Genomic DNA, 26,540 nt, shown 5'->3' with positions numbered 1-26,540 from the left:
AAACAGTAGGGACACAGCCGCTATCGCGTCTAGGGCGCCCTCTATATGCGGCGCGGGCAGCGCTGAAGCTGCCTTGTGGAGGCTGCGGGTCCGGGTGGATGCGGATGGCACCTCTCTCATATTTTGGGGGGAGCAAGCTGCCCCCTTGCCCCCCCCCCCATTCCGACGCCCCTGATTGGAAGTAACAATAAATTTATTTAAGCATAAGGAAATAATAAAAAAATGGGATGGGCTAAAAAAAAAATAAGGAGGGTACAGAGTATTACTAATACTAAGTAAAACAGCTAGAACCATAAACATAAAAATATCAATATAAAAACGGATATATGTAAAAAGAGAATGCTGCTCATCTTAAAAATGGAGAGTCACACGAGTTACACCTCGTATGACTCTCCATTTTTAAGATAAACAGCATCCCATTTTTTTATTATTTCTATATGTTTAAATAATTTTATTGATACTTTTTATCCAAACATTACGTATCCTGCTGTATCTTCATATTTATATATTTATCCAGACACTGTCGGTCGTTGATACCCCTATTGCCCCCCTCATATATATATATATATATATATATATATATACAGTATATATATATAAATGGAAAGGGGTTACAAAATCATGAACTAAGTATATGTAGGATAAAGGGTGGGGTGCACAAAATCATTAAATATATATATGGGATGTAATGGAGGTTTAAGAGACCAGAAAGATATATTTGTTATTAAGGTAGCTAGGTATACTCTATGTTACAGTATACGCCATTTTATTGTTGTATGTAAGTTAATAACATCCCTTGCCTTGTAATGTTGTTTCTAGCTATGGCTCTGGTTATACACAGCTCAGAATGCACTGTGGATTATAGAAGAATGTCCAGGAGACCACTGAGGCAATACCTTGACAATGGACAAAGGCAAAGCAGAGATACATATGTTCACAGCTGAACTGCTTAGGGGTAAATTTACTAAGATGGGAGTTCTGTTTAAGATGGGATGTTGCCCATAGCAAACAATCCGATTCCAGGTATTATCTTCTAGAAGGTGCTAGATAAATGCGATTGGTTGCTATGGCAGCATCTCATCTTAAATAGAATTCCCATCTTAGTAAATTTACCCCTTAGAATGAACAAAGTGAGGCACAGGTACAGGTATATAAACTAGGTAACTGACTGCTGTAGATATAAGTCTGATATAAGAACTGATGCACCTGTAATACCCACTACGCGACATATTGCTGTGTATCTGACCCTGTGCAGCGCGCTGCAGCACGTCTGTCATTTCACAGGCAGACAATTCCCAGCAGCCTCTGCAGCTGCTCAAGAGGTCAGGGGGTGGTCACACGACCAGTGTCAGGCAAGTGACTGTTTAGAGTGAGCAGCAGTTGGGCAGCTGTCATTTTAGGAGGATGTGAGATCTATGATCCTGCAACCAGCACCAGCAAAGGCAGAGTAGTAGGCAGTCTCTTTGCCGACATGCAGCCAGTGGGTGGTGATGCAGCACCCCCACACCCCATAGAGGCAGATTAAGAGGTGGTCTTCTCCTGGATAGTTTGTCAGTAGATACCGAGAGGAGGTACCCCATTCACAGAGGCTGCTGAATAAAAGTGCATCATCTGTTTAGTCTCCAGTAACCAGTTCAGAGCCAGACATAAGCGCCTGGAGAGAGGTCTGTAACCTTGCACATCAGTCCACACACACCTCACAGGGCTATTACAGGAAAAGGGGCTGCGACTGTGACATTGAGTAACGTTCAACAATGAACTGCCCCATTAGTATTATTAGACCCAGAATGATCATTATGGGTCAGGAGAGATTGAGATTCAGTTCTAGACAGGAGAATAGACATAGACTGCAAGTTCTGCACACTTAGGGGTATATTCAATTGAAGTCGGATCCATTCCGACATTCATTTGTCGGAATGGATCCGACTTGGGCTATTCAATGTCATCTCAATTCGACTTTTAAAAAAGTCAAATTGAGATGCAGGAGCTAGACGGGGGAGAGCCGCGGGCAGACTTGGCAGATCAGCGCTACAGCAGCGGCTATATAGGCACTGCTGTAGCGCTGCTCTCCCCAGTCTGCCCGCGGCTCTTCCCTGTCTCCCCCCCCCCAGTCTCTCTGCCTCACAGTCGTCCCCGCATCACAGTACTGTATCTTCTAATTACTATACTATACATTGTGTGTTGGGATTTGGGAGCTTGTTAGGAAGGTGCTCCACATCTAAAAAGAAAAAAAATATAAATTGGTTTTGCCATAATTATTTTGATTTCTCTATTTAATCCTTGAAGAAATAGGTCATAAATTGATTTAATTTTGCACATTTTTGAGAATGATACTGGTCACTGCTATAACTGTACATTTTATAAATTTTGCGCAATCATTTACCTAGTTAGTTAGAGATATCAAAACCAAAACAAATAAAAGCCTAAATAAGAGTTTAATATATGTGTTTCATACTGTAGGCAGGGTTGGACTGGCCCACAGAGGTACAGGGAAAACCCCCCAGTGGGCCCCACTGCCTGGGCCCCCCACCTCCTTCTCTAGGAATCAGGTTCTAGACTGTGTACTTAAACTATACATTGTATATATGTTACCTTATACTGCACAGGACTATGGGTTGTTTTTTTTTATAGTGCATTGCATACTTGCCTACTTTTGAAAAAGCATTTCAGGGAGACTGTGACAGTAACCCCTATCAGTGTGGACGTGTACTGCTACATCTGAGAGGCGTGTCATAAAAATGACTTTAACATCCAAATGTAAATGGGCCCCAAAATTCGTAAAATCTACTTGTGGAATTAAAGATACTGATATTTTGCAGAATTTGTTAGTGTACTGTATTTTACAAAAGGTTCCATATACTATAAGTGGCCACGAGAAACTTTATTTAAAATGCATGTAGCCATAGGGGTCATTGTGCCTTATAACCAATGCAGGGAAATGGCACTGATGATCCCATTTGAATGTATGTATCTGTGAATTATTTCCCCCCACCCAAGAATGTAACAGCTGCATAATGGGGTTAAGGTGCAATAAGGGAGATTGCTGGTCTATTCAGGGAGTCTGGGAGATTGCTGCTATTTCAGGGAGTCTCCTGCAGAATGAGGGCGGGTAGGAAACTATGGTGCATTGTTGTTATTTATCTGATACATTACCATGCATGCACTAGAAATATTTACTATATATATTTATAAAGGGGCACACACCATGCACTCTTTCATGGTTAGGTAGATCAATGTGACGGTTGGCCACATCCCCTTAGTGATGTGCACTGGAAATTTTTCGGGTTTTGTGTTTTGGTTTCGGACGCGTTTTGGCAAAACCTCCCTGAAAATTTTATGTCGGATTCGGGTGTGTTTTGGATTCTGGTGTTTTTTTTACAAAAACCCCTTAAAAACAGCTATAATAATAGAATTTGGGGGTAATTTTGATCCCATAGTATTATTAACCTCAACAACCATAATTTCCACTCATTTCCAGTTTATTCTGAACACCTCACACCTCACAATATTATTTTTAGTCCTAAAATTTGCACCTAGATCGCTGGATGACTAAGCTAAGCGACCCAAGTGGCCGACACAAACACCTGGCCCCTCTAGGAGTGGCACTGCAGTGTCAGACAGGATGGCAGATTTAAAAAATAGTCCCCAAACAGCACATGATGCAAAGAAAAAAGAGGTGCACCAAGGTCGCTGGATGGCTAAGCTAAGCGACCCAAGTGACCGACACAAACACCTGGCCCATCTTGGAGTGGCACTGCAGTGTCAGACAGGATGGCACTTCAAAAAATAGTCCCCAAACAGCACATGATGCAAAGAAAAATTAAAGAAAAAAGAGGTGCAAGATGGAATTGTCCTTGGGCCCTCCCACCCACCCTTATGTTGTATAAACAGGACATGCACACTTTAACAAACCCATAATTTCAGCGACAGGGTCTGCCACACGACTGTGACTGAAATGACTGGTTGGTTTGGGCCCCCACCAAAAAAGAAGCAATCAATCTCTCCTTGCACAAACTGGCTCTACAGAGGCAAGATGTCCACCTCCTCCTCATCGTCCGATTCCTCACCCCTTTCACTGTGTACATCCCCCTCCTCACAGAGTATTAATTCATCCCCACTGGAATCCACCATCTCAGGTCCCTGTGTACTTTCTGGAGGCAATTGCTGGCGAATGTCTCCACGGAGGAATTGATTATAATTAATTTTGATGACGTACGGACTGTCTGACGTGCCTACTTGGATGCGGTCACTCATATAATCCTCCACCATTCTTTCAATGGTGACAGAATCATATGCAGTGACAGTAGACGACATGTCAGTGATCGTTGGCAGGTCCTTCAGTCCGTACCAGATGTCAGCACTCGCTCCAGACTGCCCTGCATCACCGCCAGCGGGTGGGCTCGGAATTCTTAGCATTTTCCTCGCAGCCCCAGTTGCGGGAGAATGTGAAGGAGGAGCTGTTGACGGGTCATGTTCCGCTTGACTTGACAAGTGTCTCACCAGCAGGTCTTTGAACCTCTGCAGACTTGTGTCTGCCGGAAAGAGAGATACAATGTAGGCTTTAAACCTAGGATCAAGCACGGTGGCCAAAATGTAGTGCTCTGATTTCAAAAGATTGACCACCCGTGAATCCTGGTTAAGCGAATTAAGGGCTCCATCCACAAGTCCCACATGCCTAGCGGAATCGCTCCGTTTTAGCTCCTCCTTCAATCTCTCCAGCTTCTTCTGCAAAAGCCTGATGAGGGGAATGACCTGACTCAGGCTGGCAGTGTCTGAACTGACTTCACGTGTGGCAAGTTCAAAGGGTTGCAGAACCTTGCACAACGTTGAAATCATTCTCCACTGCGCTTGAGTCAGGTGCATTCCCCCTCCTTTGCCTATATCGTAGGCAGCTGTATAGGCTTGAATGGCCTTTTGCTGCTCCTCCATCCTCTGAAGCATATAGAGGGTTGAATTCCACCTCGTTACCACCTCTTGCTTCAGATGATGGCGGGGCAGGTTCAGGAGTGTTTGCTGGTGCTCCAGTCTTCGGCACACGGTGGCTGAATGCCGAAAGTGGCCCGCAATTCTACGGGCCACCGACAGCATCTCTTGCACGCCACTGTCGTTTTTTAAATAATTCTGCACCACCAAATTCAATGTATGTGCAAAACATGGAATATGCTGGAATTTGCCCACATGTAATGCATGCACAATATTGCTGGCATTGTCCGATGTCACAAATCCCCAGGAGAGTCCAATTGGGGTAAGCCATTCTGCAATGATGTTCCTCTGTTTCCGTAAGAGGTTGTCAGCTGTGTGCCTCTTATGGAAAGCGGTGATACAAAGCGTAGCCTGCCTAGGAACGAGTTGGCGTTTGCGAGATGCTGCTACTGGTGCCGCCGCTGCTGTTCTTGCTGCGGGAGGCAATACATCTACCCAGTGGGCTGTCACAGTCATATAGTCCTGAGTCTGCCCTGCTCCACTTGTCCACATGTCCGTGGTTAAGTGGACATTGGGTACAACTGCATTTTTTAGGACACTGGTGACTCTTTCTCTGAGGCCTGTGTACATTCTCGGTATCGCCTGCCTAGAGAAGTGGAACCTAGATGGTATTTGAAACTTTATAGAAACTTTATTTAAAATGCAAGCAGCCATAGGGATCATTGTGTCTTACAACCAATGCAGGGAAATGGCACTCATGTTCCCATTTGAATGTATCTGTGATTTATTTCCCCCCCAAGAATGTAACAGCTGCATAATGGGGTTAAGGTGCAATCAGGGAGATTACTATCAGCGGTGCAAGTGGGCGGGTACGGGTGGGTACGGCGTACCCTTAAGAATTTAGCCGTGGGTACGCTGTACCAACGCCGACGGGCCGCCACTCCCCTCCCTCCCTTCGCTGCTGACCGGTGCCGCTGATTGAGGGGAGGAGAGCGCAGCCCCTCAGTGTCTTCCTTCAATTCAGCGCTGGCCCATGAACCAATCAGAGCTCACGGACCGGCAGCCAAGGCTGCCGGACCGCAAGCTTTGATTGGCTCATGGATGGCGCTGACTTGAAGGGAGATAGTGACACCTGCACCGACCGAGGGGCAGGAGAGGCGCAGGCTGCGCTCTCCTCCCCTCACACACACAGGATGAAGACACCATCAGCAGCAGCAGTGGTGAGCAGCAGGGGAAGGGGGGCATGTATACCTGGCACTGGGGGCATATCTGGCACTGGGGGGGCATGTTTACCTGGCACTGGGGGCATATCTGACACTGGGGGGACATGTGTACCTGGAACTAGGGGAATATCTGGCACTGGGGGGGACATGTGTATCTGGCACTAGGGGCATATCTGACACTGAGGGCATATCTGGAACTGGGGGCATATCTGGCACTGGGGCATTTCTGTATCTGGCACTGGGGGCATATCTGGCACTGGGGGGGGGGGCATTTATGTATCTGGCACTGTGGGGCAATGTATATCTGACACAGTGGGGGCATTTGTGTATCTGGCACAGTGAGGCAATGTATATCTGGCACTCTGGGGGCATTTGTGTATCTGGCAATCTGGGGGCATTTGTGTATCTGGCACTGTGGGGCAATGTGTATCTGGCACTGTGGGGCAATGTATTTCTGGCACTTTGGAGGCATTTGTGTATCTGGCACTGTGGGGCAATATGTATCTGGCACTCTGGGGGCATTTGTGTATCTGGCAATCTGGGGGCATTTGTGTATCTGGCACTGTGGGGCAATGATGTATCTGGCACTGTGAGGCCATGTATATCTGGAACTCTGGATGCATTTGTGTATTTGGCACAGTTAGGCAATGTGTATCTGGCACTGTGGGGCAATGTATATCTGGCACTGTGGGGCAATGTATATCTGGCACTGTGGGGCAACGTGTATCTGGCACTATTGGGGTCATATGTGTATCTGCCCCTCCCCCATATGTGTATCACGCCCCCATTTTCAATGGCCATGCCCCCATTTTCATTGGCCATGCCCCATGTGGCATTTGGCCACACCCATTTTTTGACGCGCACACAGTAGCTATAAGACATTTTTTCTACTTGCACCACTGATTACTATTCAGGGAGTCAGGGAGATTGCTGCTATTTCAGGGAGTCTCCTGAAGAATGAGGGAGGGTAGGCAAGTATGGACTTGCCACACCCCTAAGCACGGGTCCCTACCACTGCATTCCTCTGGTGGGCCCTTAATGCCCCAGTCCGACACTGACTATAGGACAATAACACTGAAAGCAGGGATTATGGGCCTAATTCAGACCTGATCGTAGATGTGATAAATTTAGCACATCTATGATCAGTCACAAAGACATGCGGAGGGGGGGGGGACGCCCAGCACAGGGCTAGTCCGCCCCACATGTCAGGCCTGACCCCCACGCACAAGTACAAAAGCATCGCCCCTATTGTACTTTAGGAGTAGCTCCCTACAAGCGTAGCTCCTGTGCAATGGGAGGGAGCTACTCATCGCTGTGAGGGTCGCAGCGGCTGCGTGTGACATCACATAGCCTCAGCGCCCCCCCTCAATGGTCCAGGCATGCCTGTGTTGCCCAGACCGTGTCCCCGTAAACGGTGGCCAAATGACGCCGGCCTGCCCCCTCCCGCCCAGCGACCTCCTCTGAATGTCAATCAGGCCATGCGCAGTTCAGACCTGATCATTGCTATACGAAAACTCACAGCAGCGATCAGGTCTGAATTAGGCCCCATGAGTAGTACAGATCCCAGAAGAGAAAGAGTTGCTAGCATTAAAGGCCAGAGAAGGAGCTGGTTGCGGGGCCACAAAAGATTAAAAATGAGTGCCCACAGGAGGTGAGTCTATGGCTGTGTGTGGGAAGGTAAATATACCACCACATCTATATTTCAACCATTTTTGTTAAATAAGCCAAAACACTATAGGCCTGGCATGAGTCAATGTTAGTTGTTCAGCTGTAACATACAGTGCATTGGGATACAAGGGCATATTAAGAGAGGAGGGGGCCCATGTGCAGTCCCCACCCAAGTCCGTGCCTCTCTAACAGGCAGAAGCAGTGACTCTGAGCACTGGGCGTTGCACATGCGCAAAATGCTGGGAAAATGGCCGCCACCCCATTTTCCCAGAGACCTGCACACCACCTAGTGCTCAGTCACTGCTGCTAAGTACTGAAAAGATGGATGCAGGGTGTCCCTCTGAACCTAGGGGCCCGTGTGCAATGCACACACTGCACCCAATATAGATACGCCACTGTTGGTATAGATATGATTCATTTAATTGTCCTTGTGGCAAAACATAACCTGAATAGAAAGTTTTTGAATGATTGATATGCTAATAAAAATAAATTGTGATATATTACATCTACCTGTGATAAGATGTCATGAGCGAGAATAGTATTCAACACAGACAATATTAGGAGATAGCTTACATATCACGCACAGCAACACAATTGTACAACCGGAAGGATATCTACATGAGGATACATCTGTATTTGCATTAATTTAATTTTATCTTATGTTCTCACCTCCAACCCTATTAATTAAATCTTGCTTATTGAAACAAATCTGGGATACATGTAAAGGTTTGTCAAGTGCACTCTTTTGGCATTTGTTATGAAAATACCCGCCAGATTGAACAGAATATTCCGCTCTACTTCCCCTCATTGTTGGAGAGGATGTGGGGAGACGGGTACTTACATACACATCTGGTGGACATGTCCCAAGATTATAGCTTTCTGGAATGAGGTGGCGGCTCTACTAAGCAAAATATTCAACGCCAAGATTATTAGAGTCCCTTGGTCATTCCTTTTAGGACTCCCTATAGCATCCCTGGACAGGCCATCTGATAAATTGGTCTCACAGATCCTTAATGCAGCTCGTCTCATAGCTTCGCACTGGAAGCGTTTGGACCTTCCCTCCCTTCAGGCAGTCATTAATAAGATTTGGTACCTAGCTGCGATGGAAAAAAATAATTGCTTATCTTCATAACAACTCAATCAAGTTCATTCAAATATGGAGCCCTTGGTTTGCCTTTACCCAGCCCCACTCTACTAAAATATCCTCTAGATCTATTGTGGAATTCTTGACTTAAATCTACTTACCCTTTTTATAGTCCTTTTTGCAAGCTCTTCTCCGTGAAGATATAGAGCTCTTTTATTCTTCTCCTTTTATGCTATATCTACTCTCTTTTTCTTTTTGAGACCCTGGACAAGTTTCCTTTCCTTTCCCTTCCCTTCCTTTTCTTCTCATTTACTTCCCTATCTCTTTCTTTCTTTCTTTCTTTCTTTCTTTCTTTCTTTCTTTCTTTCTTTCTTTCTTTCTTTTTTTTTCTTTCTTTCTTTCTTTCTTTCTTTCTTTCTTTCTTTCTTTCTTTCTTTCTTTCTCTCTTTCTTTCGCCTCGTAACCTTGTCTTAATATCAGTAAAAATAAAAAAATCCCTCCTAAGGCGCTGCGAAATGAGAGCAGCAAATAGACAGTACCCAATAGGTCACCAACCTATGAAGACAATGCGTAACAGAAAAAGGTACAATCTCACTTTTTGCACTCCAAATGTCCCTTCACTTGAACAGTCCTCACACCGATGATATTGTTACATGAAACAAAAAATAAAACACAACATAGTGTAATACTGTATATAAGATAAAAGTTCTTTCCACTGTGTAGAGGAAAAGCTAGGTGATGAAAAACAGTCCCATTTGATTCACCATTGGCAGCAATTACAGCACCAAGTCTTTTTGAATATGATGCCACAAGCTTGGCACTCCTATCTTTCGGAATTTTCGCCCATTCCTCTTTGCAGCATATCTCAAGCTCCATCAGGTTGGATGGGAAGCATCGGTGCACAGCCATTTTCAGATCTCTCCAGAGATGTCCAATCGGATTCAAGTATGGGCTCTGGCTAGGCCACTCAAGGACATTCACAGAGTTGTCCTAAAGCCACTCCTTTAATATCTTGGCTGTGTGCTTAGGGTTGTTGCCCTGCTGAAAGATGAACCATCAGTTTTTCAACCAGGAAGTCTCTGTACATTGCTGCATTCATCTTTCCCTCTATCTATCCTGACTAGTCTCCCAGTTCCTGCTGCTGAAAAACATCCCCACAGGATGATGCTGCCACCACCATGCATCACTGTAGGGATGGTATTGGCCTGGTGATGAACGGTGCCTAGTTTCCTCCAAACATGACGTCTGGCATTCATGCCAAAGAGTTCAATCTTTGTCTCATCAGACCAGAGAATTTTGTTTCTCATGGTCTGAGAGTCCTTCAGGTGCATTTTGGCAAACTCCAGACAGGCTGCCATTTGCTTTTTACTAAGGAGTGGCTTCCGTCTGGCCACTCTACCATACAGGCCTGATTGGTGGATTGCTGCAGAGATGGTTGTCCTTCTGGAAGGTTCTCCTCTCTCCCAGAGGAATGCTGTAGCTCTGAAAGAGTGACCATCAGGTTCTTGGTCACCTCCCTGACTAGGACCCTTCTCCCCCAATAGCTCAGTTTAGACGGTCGGCCAGCTCTAGGAAGAGTCCTGGTGGTTCCAAACTTCTTCTATTTATGGATGATGGAGGCCACTGTGCTCATTAGGACCTTCAAAGCAGCCGATATTTTTCTGTACCCTTCCCCAGATTTGTGCCTTAAAACAATCCTGTCTCGGAGGTCTACAGACAATTCCTTTGACTTCATGGTTGGTTTGTGCTCAGACATGCACTGTCAAGTGTGGGGCCTTATATAGACAGGTGTGTGCCTTTCCAAATCATGTCCAATCAACTAAATTTACCACAGGTGGACTCCAATTAAGCTGTAGGAACATCTCAAGGATGATCAGTGGAAACAGGATACACCTGAGCTCAATTTTGAGCTTCATGGCAAAGGCTGTGAATACTTATGTACATGTGATTTCTTCGTTTTTTTTTATTTTGAATGAATTTGCAAAATCACAAAAAAACTTTTTACACGTTGTCATTATGGGGTATTGTGTGTAGAATTTTGAGGGGAAAAATGTATTTATTCCATTCTGGAATAAGGCTGTAACATAACAAAATGTGGAAAAAGTGAAGCGCTGTGAATACTTTCCGGATGCACTGTATATTATTTTTTCACTTGAGGCATGTGCTGCTAATGCAAGGCTACACGCAACTTAAGAAGTGCTTGGCTCTGCATATGGGCGAAAATAAGCTATTTTTACATGCACTTTTTTGTCTAAATTATGCTGCTTTTGCAAACAGCTCAGCATCATTCCAGTAATCAATGGCCGTTAATTTAAAATACAGCACTGGAAAGATGGAAATTCTAGTAAAAACAGTTGCTGTATTTCTTGAGCATTTTAATTTCTTATTCTCTTTATGAAGAAAACAGTAAAGTTCAATAACCGCAATTATGGTTTATCTGAGCCAAGAAGGTGTTATTTATATTAAACATTCATTAGTTTTGCAAACTTATAAATGTGTTTTACATTACAGAGATCTGTGTAACAGGATATTTTGCTACTTGCATGAGAATCTTTTTGCTCTTATATCCACGAACAATAGCTAAATAGATAACTTGATAATAATTGGTAAATTACACCAACATATGTGCTGGCTTCTTATATTTAAATGTGTATCAGTGATGAAAACTACTCTGTATGGAATACAATTGTATAATAGATAAACATTCTATTTTGTAGACTTCTGGAAGCCCAAGTCCCCAATCTAGGGCTTAACAAGAAATTACTGGATACTAGAGCCAATGTTCCCTTTAATATTTGAAACTCAGGAGTGGAAATTTTGTGCTGCATGCCAAACTCAAAGTTGGGTGTGGTTGTGTATAGAAATAAGCCTTCAATTTTGGGGTTTGCTTTGGTATTTTCTTACTTGAATATCTTTTGACAGGATTCTTATAGAGATATTGCAAAGCATAACATGGCACAATTTAGTTACTGTACCAAAGACAGTTTATTAATAATGACCCAGTATAACCCAGAGTATAACATAAGCAGTAATTACCAGCATATACCTAAAAAGTTGTGAGTTAGGTTCTGTGACTGTAAGCCGTTCTCATGGTGAACTTGCACCACGAATTATTGGGTTTATTCAGGATTTTTTTAGCAAACCAAAAAACTTAGCAATTGGGCAAAACCATGTTGCACTGCAGGTGGGGCAGATGTAACATTTTTTGGTTTGCTAACAAACCTGAATAAGGCCCTACGGTATGTTTGCAATCCAATTCCAAATTCACATTGATTTTTTTTATTTTTTGTTTTATTTCTTTTTTATTGAGGTATCAAAGAAAGGATAACAACAGAAAACATTGCAAACAATAGATCAATAGACCACATCGATCACCATATATAATCACCGAAAGCTGGGTGAATGAATTACAAATGTATCGATATTTGTGAAAGGGAACTGATAGGGCTAAGGATTAGCATGAACATACAATATCAATATAAACTCGTATAGTATTAGTCACGTCCGGAGCCCGGGGGAGATTAAAGCAACGTAATTGGCGGGTCTTGTATCGCTAACCTCGTGAGATACCATACAGTGTTTTTTAGGCTGTGATGTAGTTGCGTTCTAGTAGAAAGGCATAGTGTGGCTATATACCCACATATATTCCCACATTAGGAAAAATATTTCTACTTCCCTCTCTTTATGTAACAGCATCTCCATCCAGTCCATCTTGAAAATAAAATTTAATTTAGCCAAGAATAAGGGTATTTGTGGTGGCGTACTATCCAACCAACCTTGTAATATAGTTTTCCTCCCTGCTGCACTAATGGCTAGCAGAAGTTTCTTGCATGCCAGAGTTATTCGCTGATGGGGGTCAAATATTCCTAGGATCGCCCACCCCGGAGTGAAGGGGACATGGTTGACTAGTTTGGCTTCCGCATATCTGCGGATTAGGTGCCAGAAGTATTGTATTACGGGGCAAGCCCATAGACAATGAAAAGCGTCTGCTTCTTCCTGATGGCAGCGTAAGCAAACATGACTCTCCGAGGTGCCTATGCGATAGCGTTTTAATGGTGATAAATATGTGTTATGGTTTGTGTTTAAGAACAATTCAGTGTACATGCTAGCTGACAGAGTCCTTTGGGAAAGCATTAAAGCTTTCTCCAATGTCGGTTTAGTTAGGGCCGGGAAATGAAGTAACCATTTTGACATCCCCTCCGGTATGGCAGCATTATCCAATATATCTCTTAAAAAATTATAATGAATCACATTGATTTTTTAGATGAAATGTTTTTTTTTTTTTTTGTGTGCACTCCCATGAATAGTTGGACGGACAATCTTAAAATATTGGTACACAGTGCAGAACCTTTGGTGCACCCCTCCTATTGAATAATCATGCACGTGGAGGAGGTTTAAATAGCATAATTTGTCCAATAAAATCATGTCAGTTTATTCCTTTAGAATATTCTGGTATAATTCAGAATTCATTATCCCATCAATGATGGCAAGTCATCTGGACCAGATACAGCAAAACAGGCCCAAACCATGATACTACCACCACCATGTTTCACAGATGGTATGAGGTTTTTATGCTGGAATGCTCCTCATTTAAACCAAAAAGCTCTATTTTTGTCTCATCTGTCCACAACACATTGTTCCAAAAGCCTTCTGGCTTGTCCAGGTGATCTTTAGCAAACTGCAGACAGGCAACAATGTCTTTTTGGAGTGCAGTGGCTTTCTCCTTGCAATCTTGGCATGCACACCATTGTTGTTCGGTGTCCTCCTGATGGTGGACTCATGAACATTAACATTAGCTAATGTGAGAAAGTCCTTCAGTTGCTTAGAGGTTACCTTGGATTCTTTTGTGTCCTTGCAAACTATTAGACATCTTGCTCTTGGCGTGATCTTTGTTGGTCGACCCGTCCTGTGGAGGGTAATAATGGTTTGGAGTTTCCTCCATTTGTACACAATTTGTCCAAACTCTTTATAGATTATTTTGTAACCTTTTCCAGCCTGATGAGCATCAACAACTCCTTTGTTCGTGGCATGATACACTTCCACAAACATGTGTTATGAACAACAGACTTTGATAGATCCCTGCTCAATTCCCTGCCTGAACACTGTTGTTTGGCAGTGTCCAAGGCATTATGATAAGAGTGGTAGAAATTCTTATATGTGAGGATATTGCTTGGAATACGAGATTTACGACACTGACGTTCAACTTTCCGTGACAGTTTTTGCAGGTGTATTGTCAATTTAGAGTGCCACGGTTGACATCTAGGCCTAGGTGGAGTGTGATGGGTAGCTGGAGCCACTTGGTCAAGGGCTACTTATAGAGTCTGGTTCAGGTGTGATACAGCCGTCTCAGGAGAAGTAAATGCAGAAATAGGTGAGAGCAGTTGTTGCAAAGAGGTGGACAGTTAATATTTCTGCGGGTTTGAGGAGGATTAGAGGACTGTAATTACACTGAGCTTGAAGTAATGGTACAGATTTACCTGAAAGATAACTAAACCTGAACACTCTACACTAAATGCTGAACAGATGGTCTGAAAACAGAACCTCAGGACATCACAGAATCGTTGAAACAGGATCCTATATCGTAGCATCCACACACAGACACAGGAATACCATAGGAAATTTCCAGGAGCAGCAACTCCCTGTCTCAGAGAGAGAGAGAGAGAGAGCCATAAAATACCTGTCCAACAGGTGATGCTAATCAACTGCAGAAATCACTTGTACACTTGTAGTAAGACTATTAATTAATTCTCTTGACTGTTGGTATCTTTGGTCATTGCTGGAGTATTTAAACAAGTGCACTGATGTGGAAAACAACAGTCTTATCGCTGCAGAACTGTTCACTGTATAAATGCATATGGTAATATGGTGGCTATCAACACAAATAACTGGTTTGATCTCACCAAATCTTATGACCGAAAGGTTGGATATGGCTTCCCTCTCTAATGCAAAACAGCAGGCTCTCGATTCTGTTGTGGTACTACAGGTCCCAGGTTAACCTGCTCTCGAACTTCACAGTGTCTGCAAGGTCTCTAGCAGCTAGTTTCTGTGTAACTTTATCATGCAACAAAGGACTCCATCTCTCACTTGCACACACTTTGTATCTCTAGACTAAACAGCACAGTTTTCATCTTTCATCTTGCACTGCTCTCAAAAGTTCCTTTACAGCAGGCTCCAAGCAGCATATTACCCTCACACATCTCTGGTGAGGCCTCTTTACATAATGTCAGCTTCTGATAAGCTCTGGTTACTGGGGTACCTTAGTCTCTTCATGGCAGTTGGTTGTTCTCACTGCCATCCAACAACCCCTGATTACTGAAGACACTCCATCTCCTCGGATCTGTGGACTTCTTCCAGAGTCTCTAATCTTCTACTGCACAGGTGCTGGACTGTCTGTTACATAGCATTATAGGGGATGTACTGTAGGTCCTGTGGTCGCCATGACATCTATCAGACATCCAGAGTATCACCAATTGCCAAGGTGAAACTCAGCATCTTCTAATTGGATTTACGTCTGTCAACAGTCAATGATTTAGTGCTTTGTGATAAATAGAAGAAACAGCTGTAATTTTAATTCCAGCCAAAATTGGCCCCGGATGAGTTGAAATAGTGTCTGGAAGACTTCTGCACACAGAATATTTCCAAACAGAAGTTCTAATATCCAAAAAAATAAGCACACATCTAATTTGATGGCTTGGAAGTGGGCCATTCTCAAAACCAACATATAATGTCCTATTTCCGATGAGACATTCTTTTATGATTCACTCGATCAGGATTTCAGCTTAAATTATACTCAGTTACATTATTTTTATTACAATGGTTTGATTGTAGGTTGAAGTATTTTAGTTAATATACATGTACAGTATAGCTATGGTACTTTGAAAGAAGATTTACTGTAAGTTAAGTTATGCAAAATAGTGAGCAAGTTATTAAAGGCAATCTTCACCCCCCAGAAAAACCTTAGGTTTGTGATGAATTCACTGAGGTCTTATCAATTGCAAACTTCTAGTTACCTGTGATGCCGCAATCCTGTGATATTGATGCGCTTTTTAATGCTAATTTTCCTATTTACATTAAAAGACCCTAAAGCAAAAAGCAGTGCTACTGTACACCTAACTATTCCAGGGTAAATACTGGTTCATGGGATAGCCCCAACATATGCAAACAAACAATGGTAGCTGCTCAATCATTCCTGGAGATAATTATATATCAGGTGCTAGAAAAGGGGAGGGGTCACAAACAAACAGCAGACATGGGGGGGGGGGGGGTGCTTCCCCCCCCCCATCCCCAGTATCCCCCAGCACACTAAAAATTATCTGTAACCATACCTGACCCTATCTGGTAATAAAATGTCAGAGATTTGGTCGCACGCATTTGCAAAGACATGTTTAGCTGCTGAGTCGCATCAAGGCTTCTCCGATATCAGCAGTCCTAACACTACATAATAGCAGTGCCCACATAGGGCCATGTGATTTGTCTACAGTAAGGCCTCATGATAATGGCTCATACTAAAACACATCCAGACAGAGGGCAAGCTTACCTGGGAGCCACCCCTAGGATCTCCCATTAGCACTACAAGGAACATATGTAATTTGGTTTGAATTACAAAGAAATAGAATAACATTAAATAAAATCTCATTGCAAACTGAAAATACCTTGAGGAGACAATCTAATGTAAAATAGAATTTCTCTATCGTCCTAGTGGATGCTGGGGTTCCTGAAAGGACCATGGGGAATAGCGGCTCCGCAGGAGACAGGGCACAAAAAGTAAAGCTTTAGGATCAGGTGGTGTGCACTGGCTCCTCCCCCTATGACCCTCCTCCAAGCCAGTTAGATTTTGTGCCCGGCCGAGAAGGGTGCAATCTAGGTGGCTCTCCTAAAGAGCTGCTTAGGAAAGTTTAGCTTAGGTTTTTTATTTTACAGTGAGTCCTGCTGGCAACAGGATCACTGCAACGAGGGACTTAGGGGAGAAGAAGTGAACTCACCTGCGTGCAGGATGGATTGGCTTCTTGGCTACTGGACATCAGCTCCAGAGGGACGATCACAGGTACAGCCTGGATGGTCACCGGAGCCTTGCCGCCGGCCCCCTTGCAGATGCTGAAGTAAGAAGAGGTCCAGAATCGGCGGCAGAAGACTCCTCAGTCTTCTAAAGGTAGCGCACAGCACTGCAGCTGTGCGCCATTTTCCTCTCAGCACACTTCACACGGCAGTCACTGAGGGTGCAGGGCGCTGGGAGGGGGGCGCCCTGGGAGGCAAATGAATACCTATTTTGGCTAAAAATACCTCACATATAGCCTCCGGAGGCTATATGGAGATATTTAACCCCTGCCAGAATCCGTTAAGAGCGGGAGACGAGGCCGCCGAAAAAGGGGCGGGGCCTATCTCCTCAGCACACAGCGCCATTTTCCCTCACAGAAAGGCTGGAGGGAAGGCTCCCAGGCTCTCCCCTGCACTGCACTACAGAAACAGGGTTAAAACAGAGAGGGGGGGCACTAATTTGGCGATATGCTTATATATATATTAAGATGCTATAAGGGAAAACACTTATATAAGGTTGTCCCTATATAATTATAGCGTTTTTGGTGTGTGCTGGCAAACTCTCCCTCTGTCTCTCCAAAGGGCTAGTGGGTCCTGTCCTCTATCAGAGCATTCCCTGTGTGTGTGCTGTGTGTCGGTACGTGTGTGTCGACAGGTAGGAGGACGATGTTGGTGAGGAGGCGGAGCAATTGCCTGTAATGGTGATGTCACTCTCTAGGGAGTCGACACCGGAATGGATGGCTTATTTAGGAAATTACGTGATAATGTCAACACGCTGCAAGGTCGGTTGACGACATGAGACGGCCGACAAACAATTAGTACGGTCCAGACGTCTCAAAAACACCGTCAAGGGTTTTAAAACGCCCGTTTACTTTAGTCGGTCGACACAGACACAGACAGGGACACTGAATCCAGTGTCGACGGTGAATAAACAAACGTATTCCTTATTAGGGCCACACGTTAAAGGCAATGAAGGAGGTGTTACGTATTTCTGATACTACAAGTACCACAAAAGAGGGTATTATGTGGGATGTGAAAAAACTACCATAGTTTTTCCTGAATCAGATAAATTAAATAAAGTGTGTGATGATGCGTGGGTTCCCCCCGATAGAAAATTATGGGCGGTATACCCTTTCCCGCCAGAAGTTAGGGCGCGTTGGGAAACACCCCTTAAGGTGGATAAGGCGCTCACACGCTTATCAAAACAAGTGGCGGTACCGTCTATAGATAGGGCCGTCCTCAAGGACCAGCTGACAAGGCTGGAAAATATAATAAAAAGTATATACACACATACTGGTGTTATACTGCGGCCAGCGATCGCCTCAGCCTGGATGTGCAGAGCTAGGGTGGCTTGGTCGGATTCCCTGACTAAAAATATTGATACCCTTGACAGGGACAGTATTTTATTGACTATAGAGCATTTCTATATATGCGAGATGCACAGAGGGATATTTGCACTCTGGCATCATGAATAAACGCGATGTCCATAACTGCCAGAAGATGTTATGGACACGACAGTGGTCAGGTGATGCAGATTCCAAACGGCACAGTATGGCCGTATAAAGGAAGAGGACTTGTTTGGGGTCGGTCCATCGGACCTGGTGGTCACGGCAACTGCTGGAAAATCCACCGTTTTTTACCCTAAGTCACATCTCTGCAGAAAAAGACACCGTCTTTTCAGCCTCAGTCCTCTCGTCCCTATAAGATCATATCTGCCCAGGGATAGAGGAAAGGGAAGAAGACTGCAACAGGCAGCCTATTCCCAGGAACAGAAGCGTTCCACCGCGTCTGACAAGTTCTCAGCATGGCGCTGAGACCGTACAGGACCCCTGGATCCTACAAGTAGTATCCCGGGGGTACAGATGGGAATGTCGAGACGTTTCCCCTTCGCAGGCTCCTGAAGTCTGCTTTACCAAGTCTCCCTCCGACAAGGAGGTAGTATGGGAAAAAATTCACAAGCTGTGTTCCCAGCAGGTGACAATTAAATTACCCCTCCTACTACAGAAAAGGGGTATTATTCCACACTATATTGTGGTACTGAAGCCAGAAGGCTAGGTGAGACTTATTCTAAAAAAATTTTTTTGAACACTTACAAAGGTTCAAATTAAGATGAAGTCACTCAGAGCATTGATAACGAACCAGGAAGAAGGGGACTATATAGTGTCCCGGGACATCAGGGATGCTTACCTCTATGTCCCAAATTTGCCCTTCTCACTAAGGGTACCTCAGGTTCGTGGTGCAGAACTGTCACTATCAGTTTCAGACGCTGCCGTTTGGATTGTCCACGGCACCCCGGGGTCTTTACCAAGGTAATGGCCGAATTGATGATTCTTCTTCGAAGAAAAGGCGTCTTAATTATCCCTTACTTGGACGATCTCCTGATAGGGGCATAGTCCAGGGAACAGTTGGAGGTCGGAGTAGCACTATCTCGGATACTGCTACAATCAGCACGGGTGGATTCTAAATATTCCAAAATCGCAGCTGATCCCGACGACACGTCTGCTGTGCCTAGGGATGATTCTGGACACAGTCCAGAAAAAGGTGTTTCTCCCGGAAGAGAAAGCCAGGGAGTTATCCGAGCAAGTCAGGAACCTCCTAAAAACAGTGCATCATTGCACAAGGGTCCTGGTAAAAATGGTGGCTTCCTACGAAGCAATTCCATTCGGCAGATTTCACGTAAGAACTTTTCAGTGGGATCTGCTGGACAAATGGTCCGGATCGCATCTTCAGATGCATCAGCGGATAACCCAATATCCAAGGACAAGGGTGTCTCTCCTGTGGTGGTTATAGAGTGCTCATCTTCTAGAGGGCCGCAGATTCGGCATTCAGGATTGGATGCTGGTAACCACGGAGCCCAGCCTGAGAGGCTGGGGAGCAGTCACACAAGGGAAAAATTTCCAGGGAGTGTGATCAAGTATGGAGACTTTTCTCCACATAAATATACTGGAGCTAAGGGTAAATTTATAATGCTCTAAGCTTAGCAAGACCTCTGCTTCAAGGTCAGCCGGTATTGATCCAGTGGGAAAAACATCACGGCAGTCGCCCACGTAAACAGACAGGGCGACACAAGAAGCAGGAGGGCAATGGCAGAAACTGCAAGGACTTTTCGCTGGGCGGAAAATCATGTGATAACACTGTCAGCAGTTTTTCATCCCGGGAATGGAAACTGGGAAGCAGACTTCCTCAGCACGACCTCCACCCGGGAGAGTGGAAACTTCATTGAGAAGTTTTTTCCACATGATTGTAAACCGTTGGGAAATACCAAAGGTGGACATGATGGCGTCCCGTCTGAACAAAAAACGGGACAGGTATTGCGCCAGGTCAAGGGACCCTCAGGCAATAGATGTGGACGTTCTGGTAACACCGTGGGTGTACCAGTCGGTGTATGTGTTCCCTCCTCTGCTTCTCATACCTAAGGTGCTGAGAATTATAAGACGTAGAGGAGTAAGAACTATACTCATGGCTCCGGATTGGCCAAGAAGGACTTGGTACCCGGAACTTCAAGAGATGCTTACAGAGGTCTTATGGCCTCTGCCGCTAAGAAGGGACTTGCTTCAGCAAGTACCATGTCTGTTCCAAGACTTACCGCAGCTGCGTTTGTCGGCATGGCGATGGAAAGCCGGATCCTAAGGGAAAAAAGGCATTCCGGAAGAGGTCTTTCCTACCCTGGTCAAAGCCAGAAAGGAGGTGACCGCACAACATTATCACCACGTGTGGCGAAAATTTGTTGCGTGGTGTGAGGCCAGGAAGGCCCCACAAAGAAATTTCAACTCGGTCGTTTCCTGCATTTCCTGCAAACAGGAGTGTCTATGGGCCTCAAATTGGGGTCCATTAAGGTTCAAATTCGGCCCTGTAAATTTTCTTCCAGAAAGAATTGGCTTCAGTTCCTGAAGTCCAGAAGTTTGTCAAGGGAGTATTGCATATACAAACCCCTTTTTTGTGCCTCCAGTGGCACTGTGGGATCTCAACGTAGTTCTGGGATTTCTCAAATCACATTGGTTTAAAACCAGTCAAATGTGTGGATTTGCAGCATCTCACATAAAAAGTGACCATGCTCTTGGCCCTGGCCTGGACCAGGCGAGTGTCAAATTGGTGGTTTTTTCTCAAAAAAGCCCATATCTGTTTGTCCATTCGGACAGGGCAGAGCTGCGGACTCGTCCCCAGTTCTCTCCCTAAGGTGGTGTCAGTGTTTCACCTGAACCAGCTTATTGTGGTGCCTTGCACCTACTAGGGACTTGGAGGACTCCAAGTTGCTAGAAGTTGTCAGGGCCCTGAAAATATATTCCAGGACAGCTGGAGTCAGAAAATCTGACTCGCTGTTTATACTGTATGGGTGCGCCTGCTTCTAAGCAGTCGATTGCTCGTTGGATTTGTAACACAATTCAACTTGCACATTCTGAGGCAGGCCTGCCACAGTCTAAATCGGTTAAGGCCCATTCCACAAGGAAGGTGGGCTCATCTTGGGCGGCTGCCCGAGAGGTCTCGGCATTACAACTCTGCCGAGCAGCTACGTGGTCAGGGGAGAACACGTTTGTAAAATTCTACAAATTTGATATCCTGGCAAAAGAGGACCTGGAGTTCTCTCATTCGGTGCTGCAGAGTCATCCGCACTCTCCCGCCCGTTTGGGAGCTTTGGTATAATCCCCATGGTCCTTTCAGGAACCCCAGCATCCACTAGGACGATAGAGAAAATAAGAATTTACTTACCGATAATTCTATTTCTCGGAGTCCGTAGTGGATGCTGGGCGCCCATCCCAAGTGCGGATTATCTGCAATACTTGTACATAGTTACAAAAATCGGGTTATTATTGTTGTGAGCCATCTTTTCAGAGGCTCCGCTGTTATCATACTGTTAACTGGGTTTAGATCACAAGTTGTACGGTGTGATTGGTGTGGCTGGTATGAGTCTTACCCGGGATTCAAAATTCCTCCCTTATTGTGTACGCTCGTCCGGGCACAGTACCTAACTGGCTTGGAGGAGGGTCATAGGGGGAGGAGCCAGTGCACACCACCTGATCCTAAAGCTTTACTTTTTGTGCCCTGTCTCCTGCGGAGCCGCTATTCCCCATGGTCCTTTCAGGAACCCCAGCATCCACTACGGACTCCGAGAAATAGAATTATCGGTAAGTAAATTCTTATTATTATGGAAATCATATCTAATTAAAAATAATCTGATATTAGTTGAATAACTTGAATATGTCTGTTCCTATGAAAATTCTCCCTTGCAATAAAGTATTGTATTCTATTATTATTATTATTATTATTATTATTATAAGTAAAGTAACATTTGGGAGAAAGCTCACCTTTTAACAGAACAATGTCAACGGAACACTGGTGTGGTTGAAAAACAAAAAGTGAATGTTCTACTATGGTCAAGTCAAAGTCCAGAGGGTAAATTACTAAGTATTGGTTTTGACTGTTTAGTTGTTTTCCTGTCAGTTTTGCAATCCACACATTTACTTTAGTCAAAACTGAAAATAATCCAATTAAATATTTGACTTCACAATGTAACTGAACATTGACTCACTATAATGTTTTAGCCAGTTTAAATATAGAAACTCCATATTTACTTAATGTCGGATTTTTAAACCAATGAAAAATCAATGTTAAAAATGGCTAAATTATAACGAGAGTTGAGTTTGTGACCAAAAAATATTACATTGGTCAAATCTTCATCATGATGCTTATAAAAAGGGCCAAAATCATATGCTGTACAGTGTAGGAATTATGGCATTTCAAGGCTGTTCTATGCTTACCAATAACATTAGATATGCAGCACTCCACCACCAGGTGGAGCAAGGAGACAGAAACAGAGGACCAATAGCAGCTTCTTGATGTACCACAGAGAGGGGAAGATTAATAGAGGAGATGGCTTGTGTGCAGACCACCTCTTCTCTGGTAGGGCAGTAAACTGTGGCTTTGTGCCAGAGTCTACTGCTCATGTGCAGGTCACCAGGAACATGGCTCACGCGCTATGTTCCTAGAAACATCTCTACTATGCATGTGCAAATCTCCAGAAAAATGGCTTCCACACCATTTTCTGTGTTATTTCTGTCTGCAGTGAAGACCAACGCGGGACTTCCGAAAGGCAAATATAATTATATGGGTGCAGGGTGTGCAGAGTGGGGCTCCATGGACCCAGGGGCCTGTGTGCACCACACACCCTGCATCCATTAGAGATATGCCAGTGACCACAATGGGCAGTCTCTGATGGCAAGGTTATACAGATGTTCTGACTCAACTTAAACTTAATAAGCCTGTAAGGAGCCTGTTCAGTGGCATCTCACTTACCAGCGCGCTGCTGTGCAGGCCTCCGGAGGTCACGGACCCAGTCTGCGGCTGCATGAATGCTCTGTCCGCGGGCAATGTGCCCATTGTCATTGTGTACCCCTGAAGTCCATCTAGTCCATCTGTGCAGCATGGGTGCTGCCATGACACTTGCAGTCAGCTGACCTGCAAACACCCAATCCGGCGCTGTGTCTGCACACATGATTCAAGCATCCAAGGCCTGCTGACCAGGGGGTATAAATCCAGAACATCGGCTCAGTCTCATCGCCTTGAACAACGTGTCACATCCAGTGTACAGTGTCTCCTGGCTCCAGTCTTCTGTCTCCAGTGTCTTTCTTGCTCCAGTGTCTCTGTAGAACTACAGGCTCCAGCCATCCAGCTCTGTTACAACTTCTTCTACAGTCAGCATTCACTCCCACATTCAGTAAAAGACTATCTGCAGGTGGTGCCTCACCATTCTCACTTGTGTGTTGTTAATCTGCATTCTGCACTGTGCTTTTGCATCCAGCACTTAAAAAACAACCAACTTGTGAATCACCATCTGTCTCCTGCTATAGCCTTGCTTGGCTTTGTGGACTTTGTGCATATCTATTGACTGTGTGGATATATTGCTGCCGGTTTCCAGAATGATTATCGGAGTTACTTGTTGCCTGTAATTACTACCATCAGTTGCATTACTTACTATTGCATATTGAATCTGTCACCATCGGCTTCCAACCATCGTTGTTTGTTAAACATACTAGTTTCCAGACCAGCCCATTACCTGTGACTGTTTTCGATGTTCGCCATCAGCTTCCAGTCTGATCATCGCAGTTTGCTTATCACAGTGGTTTCCAGACCAGCTCATTACTCGTGACTGTTTTATACCTCTGTCAGTTTCCCTGCAAAGTACCATCTGTATTACTATTTGCTCCAGTTGGCGTGTATACTTTTGTGTGCTAAATAAAACATCATTGCACACATGCGCAGGAACTTACTGCAGCCTCCTCGTTTCCTCCACCGCACCACCACTGACCCACTAGTGCCCCCTCTGGGAACAGACACAGTTAAAGACCTGACAGAGCCTGTATGACTTTTCTCCTACCATCTCTCCCAGGTCATGGCAGTCATGAAGACCCTCTCCTATAATTCACTCTGCTTCCCCAGCCAGGAGTCACAGTGGTATGAACTAAGGGTATCTGTCTATAGTTTCATAGTCATGCCTATTCTCTTGGGTGCTATAGACTGCACACACAATGGGCTAAGACCACCGAAGAATAGGGCTGAAATTTACACCATGGGGTATATTTACTAAAAGTCGATTTTGGTTTATGTTTGGTCGAAGTTGTGTTTAAAGGTCTAAATCACACATTTGCTGCCGGATGAATTTTGACATTGTTTAAAAAAAATTAAAAAAATGATCTTAGTAAATGTGGAATTTAGACCCTGAAATACAAAATCGATCAAAAATCGACCCAACATCGTTGGAAAAATTAAAAAAATTATATTAAAAAAATAGATTAACATCGACCAAAATCGACTTTTAGTAAATATACTCCCTGCCTTTTCAATGAATGTGCATAAGTGTTGTAGCTGATTATACTGGTTCATGTCACAATACCTTTATCCTCAGTTATTCCACTATGTTTGAGATGGAACAAATGCCTAAGGGATGGATAATGGTTTAGATACCTATAATGCTTTCTGACAGTTTAAATGTAAATAATGTGATTATGTCATTTCATTTCACATGTGATTCTTGCTATCATTGTAGCTCCTGACTTCTGACTTTGTTGTCACTTTTGCAGACTCCTGAGAGCATAAGTATAATGAGGCATGTATATCCACTAGATCAGTGATAGAGTGTACTTTTAGACTATTTATATCTAGTTTCAGGTGTCTTGATTCATCAGGTGGCGTATTGTTTTATAGTCTAAGCAAAGTGTTTGATATTGTGCTCTGCTGCTGTCTGTTGCATAATGTGGCATTTTTTATCCTCCTCCACCTGAATATGCAATAGACAGCAGGTTTGAGTCTCAGAGCACAGAAAGTGGGAGGCAGGTAAGGCAATAATTTATTAACAACTTCTTCAGTATATGTGACCTTTGTGCTTTTTTTCTTTTGTACTATTAACAATATAATTGCAACCATACCTTTACTTTGCATGTTCAAACATTTTAAAGTCAACAAAATAGCATAGCATGACAGTATGTAAAATATGGTGCGCCTTAACTGGATATATTTTTTGTAAGGATAACATGGTAGAAACATATTGTGAAGAACATTACAACATAATTTGGTGCTAAGTATAAATGTCACCAACATTTAAGAGATATTCACATTTGTAATTATTTTACACTTTTAGGAAGGAGAGTAGGAGAAAGAACATTAGGGCGGCTCCATGCAAGTCCATCACGTGTGTGGAGACTACACCTGTGCAGAGGTGGTGGTGCAGACAGAGCTGGATTAAGGCTTTGGGGGGCCCGGGGCATTTAAGACTGGGGGGCCCTCATTCAGATGTGGACGGAGTAGCTATCACTGCTGCTTACATAAAAGCAGCAGCGATAGCACTAATGTGGTAATGCAGCAGTAGGCATCATGCCTCCAGCTGCATTACTGATATGAACTATGTCCAAGGATGGGGATTTAGTTGGTCACAATACCGACGGCTACATCCCGAACCCCCTAAATCCCGACAAGCATTGGCTGGCTGCGTGACGCAAGGGGTTGCGAAAGCCGCCCGCCACAATACCTACCAAGAGGCCAGGAAATATCCGTCCTCTGACAGAGATCCTGGCCTACTGTGTCCCCGGAGACACGCCTCTGTTTGGAGAAATGGAGGCCGTCGCTGCCCCCAAATGGCATCAGACTGTCAATCTCTGACTGTCTGATGCCGCCTTATGTCTGGCGCCACAGACCCGTACTGCGCACATGTAGTACGGGTCTGGTCCATGCACAAAGTACTGAACATCGGTACTTTGCTGCATGAACCGCTACTCATCCACATCTCAATAAGAGCCATAGGTGGTCATTCCGAGTTGTTCGCTAGCTGCATTCGTTCGCTGTGCAGAGATCAGGCAAAAAAACGGCACTTCTGCGTATGCGGCGCAATACGCACGCGCATTGTACTATTACAACAAACAAAGTAGTTTCACACAGGGTCTAGCGAAGCTTTTCAGTCGCACTGCTAGCCGCAGAGTGATTGACATGAAGTGGGTGTCTCTGGGAGGTAACTGACCGTTTTCAGGGAGTGTTCAGAAAAACGCAGGCGTGGCTGGGCGAACGCAGGGCGTGTTTGTGACGTCAAAACAGGAACTGAACAGTCTGAAGTCATCGCAAGC

The 26,540-nt window shown here is 44.4% G+C and overlaps 1 long non-coding RNA gene across 1 annotated transcript in view; it reads left to right on the top strand.

Annotated features, from left to right (window-relative positions):
- The first annotated feature begins 1,390 nt into the window (after positions 1–1,390).
- The window catches only part of LOC135051243 (uncharacterized), a 99,917-nt gene continuing 74,767 nt past the window's right edge, over positions 1,391–26,540 (top strand). Inside the window, exon 1 of the long non-coding RNA XR_010242125.1 lies at positions 1,391–1,664. This is a non-coding gene — a long non-coding RNA (uncharacterized LOC135051243). The remainder of the gene's footprint in view (positions 1,665–26,540) is intronic.

Source organism: Pseudophryne corroboree, chromosome 2, assembly GCF_028390025.1.
Source record: "Pseudophryne corroboree isolate aPseCor3 chromosome 2, aPseCor3.hap2, whole genome shotgun sequence".
NCBI lineage: Eukaryota > Metazoa > Chordata > Amphibia > Anura > Myobatrachidae > Pseudophryne > Pseudophryne corroboree.
Note: the sequence above shows the minus strand (reverse complement) of the source record. Positions and strands in the feature narration are given on the sequence as shown.